At 47.0% G+C, this 15426-nt stretch overlaps 1 pseudogene; it reads left to right on the forward strand.

Moving 5' to 3' along the window:
* The first annotated feature begins 14188 nt into the window (after positions 1–14188).
* Positions 14189–14550, forward strand: LOC123252973 (annotated as a pseudogene).
* The last annotated feature ends 876 nt before the right edge of the window (positions 14551–15426 follow it).

The following is a 15426-nucleotide window of genomic DNA, read 5'->3' on the forward strand; positions in this document are numbered from 1 at the left end:
AAGTGACTGTAGTCCAAGAATATGGTGACAGAGAATGGGTTTGGGGTTACCAGACCACAGTGGAAAGACAAAGACTTTTTGGAGAGAAACAGAATACAGCCAACGAGAGCTGGTTTGATTGTTTAAAAGACGTCTGTCTCGAGTCATACAAATTTCATCAAAAAGGTTTTGGGGGTTTTTTAAGACTGGGGGCACTGGGCTGGGAGCAGAACTCTCCAAAGGTTTGGAGATTCAGGTCCACGGCTCTGGGTCTGGCTCTGAGGGGAGACGTCAGGGAGGTGGCGGTGGTTCAATTCACCTGGCACAACTTACCTCCTATCTGTCCTATGAGGAAAATATTTGGGGGAGAATACTAATGACTCGGGCAGACTAAATGACAGGCTAAAAGTCACCCCTTCATCAGGGCTCAACATTCCCAACATCACACAATTGGTGTGAGGAAGATTAGTTAGTTAATTAAGTATTAAGGTTGACCTAGCAGAAAGCCTGGTGCATTCTATGATGGAATGAAGGAGGAGGAAGTGTGTGTGTACCCTGAGAGAGAGACTCCATTAGTGGTAGGCAACCTGTTGCCAGCCCAGGGAGATCTTGGACCCTGCTTCCTGATTTCCTTGGGATCCTGAGTGGAGGTGGATTTCCAGCAAAGAGGAGAAGACCCACAGAGCAGAACCAAGCAGAGAAGGAATTTGAGACCTGGTGGACAGCACCTCAAGTTCACTCACTCTTCTTGGATATCTTGGACCACCTAGGATTTTGGTATCCTGTGAACCTCTTTGGAAACTGTGAGAACCCTCAAAGCCACTCCTCTGATCCATAGCTGTGCTGTTCAAGTCTGGCTGGCACCAGGCTTGAATCAGCTCCCAGAGACTGCACTGCTCCTTGGGCCCTGCCTCCTGGAACACTTAGATTAGTGTAGAAATAAGTCCTCCCCTTGCCCTGTGGTTTTGCCCTTTAGATTTTAAGTATAGAAATCCCTTTCCCACCTTTTAGTTAAACATAATTAAAGCTGTTAAATCCCTTTTACCTTGCCTGCTTGTTTCTAGACTCTGGCCTAGGGAGAGCAGGGTGACAGTTAAGACTAACTGCCATTCCTGTGATAAATCCAGAGAACTCTTTATCCTAGTCCAGTCTCTCCTACAACCCAGTGTGTGTACCCACAACTATTTAGATTATATTTTAACATCCCTGGTGCCCTCCATTACCTATATTTTCTACACAATCGATTCTTCTGCATCAATTCTTCTACGTTGGCTCTCTACCAAGAATAAGCTCCAGTCTGGGCCACCATCACTGTCTTTGCCTCCAAGCTCCCATAATAAGACAATTGAGTTTAGAGAACTTTTGTATGTCATTAAAGGTTACAGGAAGCCCAAGAGAAGGAGTAAGAGAATAGGAAAAACTGCCCCTCTCTTCCCCAACACTGAATTGTCTCCTACCACAATATTCTATCATCAACTTGCCTTCATTTGCCATCACGGCCTGGGTTTGCCTTTAAAAGGCCAGCGCCCACAAGACTGTTAGTTGCTTTGCCTACAAAGGATCCCGCTCTCTTCCCTATGACCTCAAAGCACTGGCTCTTCCTCTGATTCATGCAGCATATCCTAATTTGTATTGTCCTTCCCCGAGAATGTCTCCCTCCAGCAAACCTATTCCCCAAACTTTGTCATGGAGAGTACATGACTTTTGAAAGCTTCTTGAAGGCAATGCCCAGGTAGCCTGGGTATAAGACAAGGATTTGTTCCTTTTGGTTCTCGCCCTGTCTCCAGAAACACGGTTTTTTTTCGACAGGGAGTGTAGTGCAAAAGGGTGCATATTAGCCCTGCAAAGCCTTACTGCAGAGTTTCTGACAGTTGAAAAGGGTTTAGAATCCTGAGGTTAGACAGTTGACCCTGGAGACTTGATGAGATTCTGTGATTTGTGGTATGCCTAGTTGTTTAAAAGCCATAGCTGCTGTGGCCATCATGATTAGAAAATCTTCATCCTTGGTATTAGGGAGTGAACTGAAAGTATTTTCCCCACACCAAGTGGAATCTACTTTAAGAAACATCACCTTACAAGCATTCACCTCCTAAAGACTATCACAATACCAAGCAATCTTGTTGGCTAATGAAAATATAACTTTTCACCGGTGCAGAAACTTAAATCCTGTGACTCTGATTCCAGATTTACCTCTGAAGGGAAAAAGTCTACACGTCTGTGAAGATGCACTTAATATCATGCATAAAACAAGACCTGATTTAGATGATAAGCCCATGAAAAACCCCTATATGACCTTATTCACAGATGGATCGTCATATATAGTAGACAATCAGAGATATACCGGAGCAGCCATAGTGACAGCCTCTGAGACCCTTTGGTACTCATCATTACCATCTACCATGAGTGTTCAAGGAGCAGAATAAGTCGATTTGATACATACTCTGAAACTTGCTGAAAATCGCAAAGCAAACATTTTTACCGATTCAAGTTATGCTTTTTCAGTCGTGCATCATTCTGGTGAAATCTGGAAAAATCGAGGCTTCATTACATCCAATGGCAAACAAATAGCATATTTAATCAATTTTGTTGTTGGATTCAATCCAATTACCAGCCCAAGTATCAGTCATCCATTGCAAAGCTCATACCAAAATCCAAGGGCCAATGGAATTAGGGAACAAACGTGCAGATATCACAGCCAAATACACAGCAAAGTATGGACCACTTACAATTCTGAACTTATCTTTGGTAGGGGAAGATGATCTCAAAAATGCATACTCCCCAAAGGAAGCGAAGGATTGGAAGAAACATCACGGTGCATACCTTACTAATGGAGTTTGGCTGGGAGCAAATGGAAAACCTATGTTACCTAAATCCCTACATTTCACCTTTTGCAATGCACTACACCAGAAAGGGCATTATGGAAGTCTGGGAATGGCAGATTCCATAAATAGGTATTGGAATGCAAGGGGCATATATGAAGTTGCTATGAGAGTTTCACAGAGGTGCAGAATTTATATGCATTACAACCAGACAATTACAAAAGTCCACAGTCTGGGAGGAAAACCATTAGCTTATACACCATTTGAATGCTTGCAAATTGATTACATCACAATGCCAAGAAGTCAAGGTTATAGATATGCTTTAGTGATAGTGGATAGATTAACAAGTGGCCAGAAGCTTTTCCAGCAAAACGTGACACCTCAGCATTTGTTGTGAAAATCTTACTGAGAGAATTGATACCCAGATTCTGTATTCCGCTACATATTGCATCAGATTCTGGGTCCCATTTCACAAATAAAATTTTAGCTACAGTTTATGAAACCTTAGGAATCAAAAGACATCTTCACTCAATTTTTAGACCACAATCGAATGGACAGATTGAATGCCTGAATAAATCTTTGAAGAATCTAGTAGCAAAAATATGTGCAGAATCTCACTTGAAATGGCCTGATGCATTACCATTGGCACTATTCCACCTAATATGCCAACCCAACAGCATTACACATGTTTCACCATTCGAAATGCTGTATGGACATCCACCATTCCATGGCAAATCACCTCAAAGCATTCACAAATTATCATACCTGGGTATGGAATGCAAACTCTATGAATATATTAAATTACTCAAGCAACGATTAACTCAACTCCATAAAGTTGATACATTAGGCTTGATACATCAAAGAGTACCCTTTGATTTTAATCTACACAACTTCCAACCTGGAGATTATGTTTACACTAGAAACTTCACTAGGAAGTCTGTGTTAGAACCCAAGTGGCTTGGACCATTACAAATAATTCTAACTACTCCGAGTATAATCAAAATTAAAGGAAAGGATCCTTGGTTCCATGTCACCCATGTCAAGCCAGCAAAAGACATGTCCCAGCAACAACCAAACAACCCAGATGAAATGGCCTGATGCATTACCATTGGCACTATTCCACCTAATATGCCAACCCAACAGCATTACACATGTTTCACCATTCGAAATGCTGTATGGACATCCACCATTCCATGGCAAATCACCTCAAAGCATTCACAAATTATCATACCTGGGTATGGAATGCAAACTCTATGAATATATTAAATTACTCAAGCAACGATTAACTCAACTCCATAAAGTTGATACATTAGGCTTGATACATCAAAGAGTACCCTTTGATTTTAATCTACACAACTTCCAACCTAGAGATTATGTTTACACTAGAAACTTCACTAGGAAGTCTGTGTTAGAACCCAAGTGGCTTGGACCATTCCAAATAATTCTAACTACTCCGAGTGTAATCAAAATTAAAGGAAAGGATCCTTGGTTCCATGTCACCCAAGTCAAGCCAGCAAAAGACATGTCCCAGCAACAACCAAACAACCCAGATACAATACAGCACAAAGATCAACTAGCACCAACCGATCAGTCAAATAAGTCCCTAGAAAATCCACAATCTATACATGAGACCATAGAACCAGAACAGCAATCAGAACAACAATCAGAGCATGAATCAGAACCAGAATTAGACCAAGAGCCAGTAAACAATCAGACATTACATCAAATTTTATACCCAAATGATTATCCCAATCCCAATCACTTAGAAGAATCATCTGTAAACAATTATGACAATGAAAAGAATCAATAAAAGAAGACACAACATTTGATTTATGATCAATCCCAAATCTAGAAACTGAAGATGACGAATAAATGAAAAACACAAAGACATAATCACGAACTCTTTTGTTGCCTATAATCATCTTTATTAAACCACAAAGAGAAAAGGAAGAAGAAAAAGTATTCACATTTGATAGACATTTGAACTTTGTTCCTAAAACAAGTCAACACACTAGAACATCAGTTCCAGTATAAGATGACAAGCGCAGGATAACATCAAAGACACAAGTGAGGTGTTGCTGACTTCGCAGATCTTCACGAGGACAGCAAACCTGAGAACTACAAAAGACATCCATGACTGAATGCATCAATCATAAGAAGGACATCCACACTGTGAAGAGGAGCATTGGATCAGCATTGGACACATGTATTTGAAGGCGATAACTTACCCCCAACAGAATTCTCACTGCATTCACTAGATTCCATCCAAGCAGTACGTGCACATTGCAAAAGAATTCCAGTGGAGTAAGTATGTAACACATCATTACACGGATAAGTCACACTAGACAACACATAAAACATTTTCCTGAATTCACATCTACATGTGAAACACTAAACTTACACTTAAGAGAGAAGAGCATGTCTGCCATAGTACAGAATTTTCTCTTACTTTAGTTCAGACACCTTCTACTCAAATCACCTGACACTTCATGTAAATATGTAATTTTGCTTACCTACTATAGCAATAAGTTTTACTAACACACAGGGACAGTTTAGTTAGTTTGGTAAGTTAGAACAGGGACAGATTTTCTAAGCTTTCTTTGTAAATATTGTACATAGCATAAGTCTATGGTTTGACCAATAGACTTACAAATAATTATAGTCTTACTTATTCTCACTAACATTTCTAACATAGGCATAAGTGTACTAACATATTCATACACTAACTTTAAAAGTGAACTAGAATTTAGGAGCTTATATTGCAAGATTTTTCTTCTTAGTTAATATTTTCTTGTTAGTTCATAAAATTAGATAGATACATAGATAGAATTCATTACTTTATTCTGTTTAGCATCTTACTTTTAAGAATGTTTGTGAATGTTTACATTTACTTTGTTTTCCTTTCTGTCAAATTTTTTTGCAAACTTAAAATCCCCATTCCTTCCCTATGCCTTTACCATAACCCGTCTTAGTTAAGCTTAGTCTAGTTTTAGCATAGTTTAGGAGATAGCAACCCTTTTTCTTATTTTGCAAACTTAGGGATAAGAGCTTAGTAGATTTTAGCTTAGAATAAGAGTAGTAATCCCTTAGACTTTAGTAACCACTAAATGTTGCAAGCTGCAAATTTAGGAGGGAAAATGGGCAAAATGTAGTGCAAAAGGGTGCATATTAACCCTGCAAAGCCTTACTGCAGAGTTTCTGACAGTTGAAAAGGGTTTAGAATACTGAGGTTAGACAGTTGACCCTGGAGACTCAATGAGAGTAGGAGGGTCAAACTGAGCTCTATCTTTGGATTGAAAACCTGGCCTATATTCTGCAGCTTTTCTCTTAAAATTTGTTAGCTTAACTATTTCATTTAGATCTCCCTAACCTCCCTTATTCCCAATCATCATTTCCTTTTCCTGAATTCCTGTGAATTTTGAAAGGAGGGTGGTTCTGTGTGGTAGCTTTCAAACTTGATAATTTAGTTTCCCCATAGTCAAATAGGACTTACCCTTGTTACAAATTATCTCTTGAAGCATTGTATCCAGCTTTCCTAACCCTGTTATGCTACAAAAACCTCTCCGAGCTGAGTTAAGGCAGGTCCTTTCTCAGTCTCACATTCCTGTGTCTCTCCCCCACCTGAGGCTTTCTCTAGGCGGCTGTTAGAGTTACCTTGTATCCCTCCATCCCTTCCAATCAACCCTAAAACTCAATAAACCCTGTTTGTCACTTAGTCAAACCTTTAGCTACTTTGTTAGTTGATTGATAAGAGAGGGAGAAGGGGAGAAAAGAATAATATTGTCTCTGGGTCTTGAAGGGAATTGGAAGTGTCCATTTTAGAGAAAGTGTAATCTCTATACTTCCTCTGAACTCTTCCTTTGTGAACCTGAGAAACTGACTAGAAAGTCCTCTAGTCAGTTTCAAGCCATTCTTGGCTGGCCCCAACCTTTGTCTGTAGAAGTGCCCTTCCTGCTTAAAGGGCTCAGTCTGTTTCCCCTCAGTGTCTGTCTCAAAACTGTGTCCCAGTCTGTGTTCCCCAGACTGCAGCTGCCTGCCTAGAATACCTCATCCTCTACCTTGCAATTCTTTATACCTCTGTGTTTATATTCCCTAAACTCAGTCATTCCCTTACTTCTCCTACCACCTCAATCTACCACCTTCACCATTGTACCTTAGTTATCCATTTTATTGCCTTAGGGATCCACAAACCCTATCCACAGTCCCTTATTCCCTATTCACACTACCTTTAGTCCCTTACCTGCCTTAACCCCTATTACAACCTTACCTCTGCCTTAATTTCCCTATTACCTCTAGCCTATTCCCTTATTACAACCAGCTATTACCTTACTAGCTTAATCCCTTTATAACAGGAGAGATCTACAGTTTATTATCTAGTGGCTCAAAAATCATTGTCGTTGTGCCCCCTAGAGGGAATCTTCTGATCCACATGGTTACAAAGATCTGGAAGCTGTGTTGGTTTTCAATGAAAATATTTCCTTCAGATCTTCCCATTTAGATTACTTTGGTTTTTCAGTGCCGATCAATGATATAAATGCTGTATCGTTGTCTTTTCACAGATCTGGTAAGAGTCAGATGCATCATGGACAGGCCCTCAGAAGACATTTCATCCAATTCTTAAAACTAAGATTTGCTAAAGAGAATAAAGTAAGTGATTTCGTCAAGGTCACATAGCACAGGGTTTTAGTCATTTGGGTCTGATTTCCCTGTGGCTAGCAGGGATTCCCATTCTGGCATATAGCCGTGTACATTTTCCTGGATAAATAAGTGGAAGCAATTATCTAAAGTAGCAGTTACCACAGTATGGTCTGGAGACTCCTGGAGGACCCCAGATCCACTCAGGGGACTTGTGAAATCAAAATGATTCCTCTATTCAAATCCTCCTTCCTCTTCCAACTCCATAGGTGCATGATGCTAGGTCTCCTTCATATTCTTCAACCAACTAGCTGACGGCAATAGCTTAAATGCAGAAGATGGGGAAATACAGCCGTCCTCAACTAAGCCAAACATTCAAGAATCTGTTAAAACATGCAAAACGATGCCGCTCTTCTCTAATGTTTCTTCTCTTGGGAAAACAGTTATTTTCCTTAACTATATATCAACATGGGCAGCTGGGTGGCATGGTGGAGAGTGTACCCGGTCTAGAGTCAAGAAGATTCATCTTCCTGGACTCAAATCTGCCTTCGGATGCTTCCCAGCTCTGTGAAACCGGGCACGCCACTTTCCCTGTTTGCCTCAGTTTCCTCATCTATCAAATGAGCTGGAGAAGGAAATAGCCAACCACCCCAGTGTCCCTGCCAAGAAAAACTCCACTGAGGTCATGAAAAGTCAACCGAAGCACAGCACCAAGTGTTAACATGACGGACTTCCTTCTGTTCTTTTCGGTGACTTAAATAAACATTTTTCAATATCTCTCTCGTTCAGTAAGTACTGATAGAGATAACCGCACGTAAAGCAAACCTCTCCAGGGTCCACAATTCTACTTAAAGAGTGTAAAGGGGATCTGAGACCACAAAGTGGGAAGCCCAGAAGGAAAACAATTGGCCTCTGTGTCAGCCACAATGTGAAACCTTTCCAGTGCGGCAAAAGCTGCCAGATCTTGTCTCGGCATTCGAGGCCTTGGGGAGCTGGAGTCACCCCGGCACCAGGGTGGAGTGCCACTCGAATGGTCTTTACAGACAGCACTGGGGCCACTTCAGCACACTGTGCCGCCACTGGTCTGGAGGCTCTCCCAGGAGCAGGAGAAGCTGGGCACGCAGATAGACGCAATGCTCTGCCAATGACCAACTAGAACAATATTCGTCAAAAGCAATCCGTTTCCCCACGTTCCGAGAGTCGATGGTGCTCCTGATACATACCCAATTCAGATTTCTATGGGAAAAGTAACCTGTTGTATTTGGCGTGCCTAGAGATGGGCGGACGGACAGACGGGCAGGGGGAGACACGCAGACACAGAGTTCCACAGACAGAGGGGGAGCTTTCATTAAGCGCTTACTAAAGCACGGTGCTACCCACGTGGGAAACAAAGGGGAGCAGGCAAAGCAGCTGCCGCAAGAAGACCACACAGGGGACTCTAGGGAAAACCGAGGCCCCCAGCAGGTCCCCGTGCCTGGAAGTCACGCCAAGTAAGCAGCCAAACGGAAAAGAACAGAAATATTTTAGTGCACTGAGAGGCTGCCCGCTGACCTGAAGGCACTCTCCCTTCTGAGATACAATTTGGTCCATTTAGTTAACATTGGAATACTAATAGCTAGCATTTATAGGGCACGTTAAAGGTTGCAAAGTACTTTACAAATGTCATCCCCACCACAGCCCTTCAGAGTTTATTATCTCTATTTTACTGATGAGGAAGTGGAGGCAGGCAGAGGTTAAATGACTTGCACAGGATCATCCAGAGGCCACATTTGAACTCCTGTCTTCCGAATCCAAGTTCTATGTTCTACCCTGGGGCGCGGCCAGCTATCCATCAGCAGCTTTCTAGAGCACCCGACTAGACCCAAAGGTTATGGATTATTCTACCACACAGTTTGTTGAGTCATCTACTTTCTGCGTGTGGCCGGAAAGGTTCTCCCAAAGAACAGAGGGAGGTTGCCATTGTGGCCGCCCAGTACGTTTCTAAACACTTCCTAACTGGAGTTCTCCTTTTGGAGTGTCACTGAGCACGCATAACGCCCTGTCATTGTTGTCTTGTAAGAGACAGCAGAGATGAAGCAAAGGCAAAGAGAACTTATCACAGACAGCATCCCCAGCAGCCCAATGAAGAGGAAGCCAAGCGACTTGGCTAGATCCAAGTTCAAATCCAGCCTAAGACACTTTCTAGCTGCATGACTCAGACAAAGTCACCTGCCTCAGTTTCCTCTTCTGTAAAATGGGGACACACTGGAGAAGGAAGTGGCAACCCACTGCAGAATCTCTGCCCAGACAACCTTCGGGGAAAAACCCCCACTTAGAGTTGGTCACGACTTAGAGGTGGCCACAACTGAGCAACTCCACGGCCACAAGGAACAAGGTCCAGACAGGGAAGAGGGCCTCTGCTTGTCCTGCCAGGGGAGAAGGAGCCAAACCCCGGCCAGAGGCTTTAGAAGCCCTCCGGCCCAAGCACAAAGCTCACTTGCCCTAAGACAAGGCGGAGCTGACAGCCCGAAGCCCTCCTAGGGAAAGCCCGGGGTGCTGCTCTGCCTGGCTGGCCCGCCTCCTCCCCAATCCTTCCCGGCGCGCGCGGCCGGCCTTCTGGCCCACAGGGCGCTCGCTGTAAGGGAGGAAAGGGAGCCGCGGCCAGAGGATGGGGTCCTCCCGAATCCGGCTTCCCCTGAAGGTGAGCCGGGCAAGCTTGATGCATGCGCAATGGCGCTGACCACCGCAGGTCAGAGAGGGAGCGCGGGGCGCCTGGCTGAGCCGTCGGAGTGAAGTGCCCGCATCCCACCAGGAGGGGGAGCGCTCAGAGGCTCCTGTCAGCACCCGGGAGCCTGCCTCTTCAGGGGAAGAGAGAGGCACCTGGGCGGGGGAGGCCGCCTGCGGACCCGAAGGGGGAGAATTCTGGGGCGCCGAAAATGCCCGGAGCCAAGTACGTGCCAACTATCCAATATCCGAGCTGCAGCCGGCCACATCCGGGATAAGAGGCCGGCCCGGCCTGAAGCCCGGGCCCAGCTTCAGCTCCCCACCCCCCCCACCCCCACCCCCCAATGGATGTCTCTGTAGCTGCTGCTTGTTTTTATTCAACCATTTCAGGCCTCCGCTTAGCCATCCCGTTTGGGGTTTTCTCGGTGGAGATACTAGAGGGGTTTGTCATGTCTTTCTCCAGCCCATTTGACAGATGAGGAAACTGAGGCAAACGGGGTGAAATGACTTGTCCAGGATCGCACACATTTGAACTCAGGCCTTCCTGACTCGAGCTCCAGCATTCTACCCACTGCACCACCCAGCTGCCCCTGCCATAGGTATTAGGTGCTTAATCAGTGTTGACTGACCGACTCTCAGTACCCCATTCCCGTGTCAGGGCCCACACACTGGGCTACTCCATTTCTTTAGGGATCGAGAGATTAGTGCTGTCACCCAGAACCCTGACGGTCTCGGTTCCTTCTTGGTTATCCTTCAGCACCGCTCCCTGAGGGGGTGGGGGGTGGGGAGAGCACCGCCACCCCCCAGCGGCACGGAGACTTCGGCCCACGCCGCCGAGCTTTGCCATTTCCTTCTCCAGGGGCAAGACGGGGTCATCTGAGCCTGGACTGGAACGGAGGCGTGCCCAGCTCCAAGCCTAGCGCTCTCTCCACTCCCGCCTAGCTGCATCAAACAAGTATTCCGACGGCAGAATGAATCTGTGTGCACACAAGGCGGGCAGGGATCGGATCCCGGCAGCCGGAGAGGCCCTGAGGGCGTGGAGGGGAGGTGCCCGACCTCGCGCCGCCCCCCCCCCCCCCCCCCCAGGCAACTCACCGCGGGATGGCCGGGCCCCACCGGAAGGGGCCAGCCGGGGCTTCTGGACCAGATTCCAAACATTTATTAGGAGAGAGGGAGACAGCCAGACACAGAGAGAGACAGAGAAACGGGGAGCAAAACCTTTCTAGATCGGGCTCCCCGCGAGCTGGCTGGGCCCTGATGAGCTAAGCAGCAGCTCCGAGAGAAAGCGGCGGCGGAGAGGCACAAAAATGAAGAGAGCGGCCCGGCTTCCCCTGCGGGTTCCACGTCCGTGTGCGGGTGGCGCTGGCTCGGCCACTTTCCTGCCGCCTCCGGAGTGCGCCCAGCCTTGGGACTCGAGTCCTGCCAGCAGGCGCGCGAGGCACAGCGTCACACATAAAGCAGGAGTTTTCCCTCCCGGACCGCTGCGCTCCCCCAAAGCCCACCCTGCGGGGGCCCACAAACGGCGGTTCTGCTTTGCGCTCTCTCATTCCGGCGCACGGAGAGGCTGTGGCGAGGTTTCCGTAGGTGCCAAAGCCCGTGGTGGCCGGAAGGGCCTCAGACCTCGGTCTCCCAGACTGCCGTGGGTCGAGGGGGTTTCTTGGTCTCCGGAGCCGCATATCTCCGAAAAATGATTGTAGAGCCTCCCTCGAGCTTTAGTTAAAGCCGCTTATAGCCCCGGGCGTTACTCTATTCCCAGTGAAAAGAATCCGCATTCGGATGAACCCCAGGAGCCTAAGCAAAGGAATCTGAAAGACCCCAGTTCAAAGGCGGCCTCAGATACTGGCTAGCTGTGTGACTTTAGACAAGTCAAGTCCCTTGTCTGCCTCAGTTTCCTCATCCACAAAACAGGGATACTCATAGCGCCGGCCCCTCAGGAAAGCCGTGAGGCTCCAGGGAGGCATTTGTAGCAGCGCCCGCAAAGCGGAAAGCGCTGCATAAATGCTAGCTGTTAAAGTAGTTCTGACCCGGGGTCGGCCTGCGGTGCTGGGAGAACTACTGTTCCCCGAGTGCGCTGGCTCCATCTGTTCGGAGAATTTCTTAGGAATCGGGGTCGGGCGTTTCTCTTGGATGTTTGCCGGAGCGGCCGGCTGAGCTCGGCCCCATGGAAAGAGACTATTTCGGGGACATTCGGGCTATGCCGACCACGTGAGCTCCACAAGTCACTTGCTTATCGCTGGGAAGCTCTTGCCGCCTGGGAGGCCCTTCGGGGAACGTTAAGGACCTCGGCGGGATAAGGACGGTTTGTCTAGAGCTGTGTGACCCTCGGGCCCAAGTCGCCACAAGGGCCCCTCCCCCTTTTAATCACGCTTCTGCATTTATATAGATTCGGAAGCGGTTTTAATGGCCAGGGAAATGAACGGGACAGAACTAAAGGTGTCCTTTTGATTTTCCCACCCAAGCTCACCACGGCCTGAATGGGGGCCTCCTTCGGGCTCTCGGCCTCAGCTGAAGATCTCCCCATCTAGGGGCTGTGGTCTCTTCTGACCCGCATGGACCCGACTGCTCTCCTGGACCCATCCCCGGCCTGGGAGCTAAAGGGGACCCCAGTGGCTACTCCCTAAGTCCAACTAGTGCACGGTAACAAACCTCAGGAGGGCTCACCCAGCCTTCTGCTGTGGGTCCCCTGGGAGAAGGAAGCCACCAGTCCAGAGAGAACGCATTGCACTGTGGGCTAGCCCTACTTATTAGGCTAGTTTTCCCCAAGCCTCACCTTGATTCTTTTCCATTCCAGTTTCTAACCTCCAATTTCCAGTTGTCCTCCGGGACCAAAGGAAGCAAGCCTAATCTCTGTTCTGGGGATCAGCCTTTCAAATGGCCGAGGACAGCCATCCTCCCTCCCCAGCTGCCCACCCCCAGGCTCACGTGGTCCCTGGCACCATCTTGACTCCTCTCCAGTGCAGCCACAGACCTCCCAACTAAAACGGGACTCCCAGGAGTGAGCGCAGCCCTTGAGGTGTGGCCATGGGAGAGGGAGCCCAGTGCCGCCCTTCCTGCAGTGGAAGCGAGCAGTCTCTTTTTGGGCCACTCCATAACAGCACTGACTCTCGTTGGCCTTGCTGTCTGTTAAAACCAAAGCAAAGCGAACAACGGATGCCCTGCAGCCTGCTTTCTCCCCGCGCTCCCATTCTGCATTTGCCACGTCGAATTTTAGAGTCAAGTTTCCGACTTTACTTTTATTTCGAACACATTTCATCTCCCGTTCGGTCTGGTGTTCTCCAACACTCAGATCCGTTGGGAATCCGATTCTGTCATGCAGTGGGCAGCCAGCACACTGCTCAAGTCACCTGGTCTTCCCTTTACTTGTGGTGTTTAAACCCAAATGGAAAGGAGCGGCTGACTCATAAGTCAGGATGGCAGCATATTGGCTTAGAAAAGCACAGATTACCATTGGGTCTATTCTCTTATGGGTTCATTTCTCTTGCTAAAGATTTCCCAGTTCCAGTTTTACAGTTGCAGGCTGGGATAGAGGAGTGGGCTGCTGCTGACTCCTCCTCCCTGGAGGGCTTTCAGTGGCCCATAAGCCCCATGAAAGTCCTGGTATCCTGACTGGGATGAGTCCCGTTCTCTAGAGCAGCTCCAGCCATGCCTCCCGATAGGACTGCCCGCTCCTCACCAGCCATATTGTGACTTGGAATAGAGACCACGCCCTGGAGGACTTACCAGCTCTGGCTCGGGAACTCCCACCCTGCACTGACTAGTGCCAGTCTCACGTGGCTCCCTAAGGGCACCGCAGCCATCTTTTCCCAAGGTACCTTGCTGCTGTGTGGGTGTCCTTGTCCCATCCTGACATCCATTTCCTAGTTCTGTGAACACAATCAAATCAGTGCTACCGGAGGAAAAGAGCCCGTTTCCTGCTGGCCGGTGGCCGTCAGTCCATTAGTTCTCCCAGGGGTCTGGCCATCGCTGGCTGCTTTGGACGTGTCCTGCCAGGCCTGAAGAAGGAGAGATGGGCTTGGGCCCGAGGTTCTGGCTGAGGAAACAGTCTCTTTGTTATGATGCCATCCTGAAACGATGTAACTACTGGGCTCCCCAGGAGCAAAGTGAAATATTCTAAGCTTTCTAGCACAGATGAAGGCTACGTTGACCTTCCGTCTAAGAAGAGCCCTCCCAAGATCCCTGACAAGGCAATAGCGCTTGCCATAGTGCTATTTATGATTGGCGCCTTTCTCACTGTTCTAGGTGCTCTGCTGTTAGCTGGAGATATCAGCAAAGGGGGACAGACCGAGCCACTCCTGTCCTGATCATGGGGATTCTGGTATTCCAGCCCGGATTCTACCACTCGCCCGTTGCCTACTACGCTTCCAAAGGCTACAGAGGCTGCTCTTACGATGACATTCCGGACTTTGATGACTAGAGGCTACTTTGGTCCAGAAGAAAACAAATGTTGTTGGGAATAAGCTTAGCACTGAACAGCTAGACCCGTGGACATGTAAACACCAGTGGGTTCGAGAATTCTCTGGTTCTATGGCTACTTTAGCAAGATTATGGTGAGGCTCTCTTAGGGTCATCCCAAAGATGTGACTGAGCTTGCCATTAGCGAATTAAGACATCTTTTTCTTTACCTCTCGTTCTGAGCTAAGGTTTTTGAAGAGGCAGCTTTTCCGTGTGTGTGTGTGTGTGTGTGTGTGTGTGTGTGTGTGTGTGTAGACGTGGACATATAGCGACATATATTCAGAAGCAGTGGAAATCGTAATAGAAGCACTCCACAAATAATCTGACTGCCCGGCGATGAATTTTTATATTGCAGCAGCTTTCAAGACCACATAGAGGTGTAGAAAAGTCACGCTATGTCTACAAACACACACATACTAATATGCTTTTGGGGAGAAAGAAGCCAAATAATGCTTTGGTTGAAAAAAGACCAAATCGCCCAACCTTAACTGGAATAGTTTTATGTGCTAGCCTTTACTTTTGGAAGTAATCTGGTTTTAACATAGTTTGTGTCAAATAGAAAATGGGTCTAATTTTATATTGTTATGTAATTCTTTTAAAACCTCCCAATGACTCCTTTAGCCCATCAACTTGTTTCTTCTGCTGTCTTCCAGGAGAACATCCCTTGGGAAAACCTTAATGGAGTTGGTGAGAATTCACCTTTTGGAGAGACACAATAATTAGGAATTTTGAAAGTCTCAGAACATATTTTGCAGTTTTTCAGCTTATCAATATTTTTGCAAGACCTCATCTGCTTCATAGGTGTGCTGGCTAGCTTACATCATGAGGCATTTTGCCC

This window comes from Gracilinanus agilis, chromosome 6 (assembly GCF_016433145.1).
Source record: "Gracilinanus agilis isolate LMUSP501 chromosome 6, AgileGrace, whole genome shotgun sequence".
Lineage (NCBI taxonomy): Eukaryota > Metazoa > Chordata > Mammalia > Didelphimorphia > Didelphidae > Gracilinanus > Gracilinanus agilis.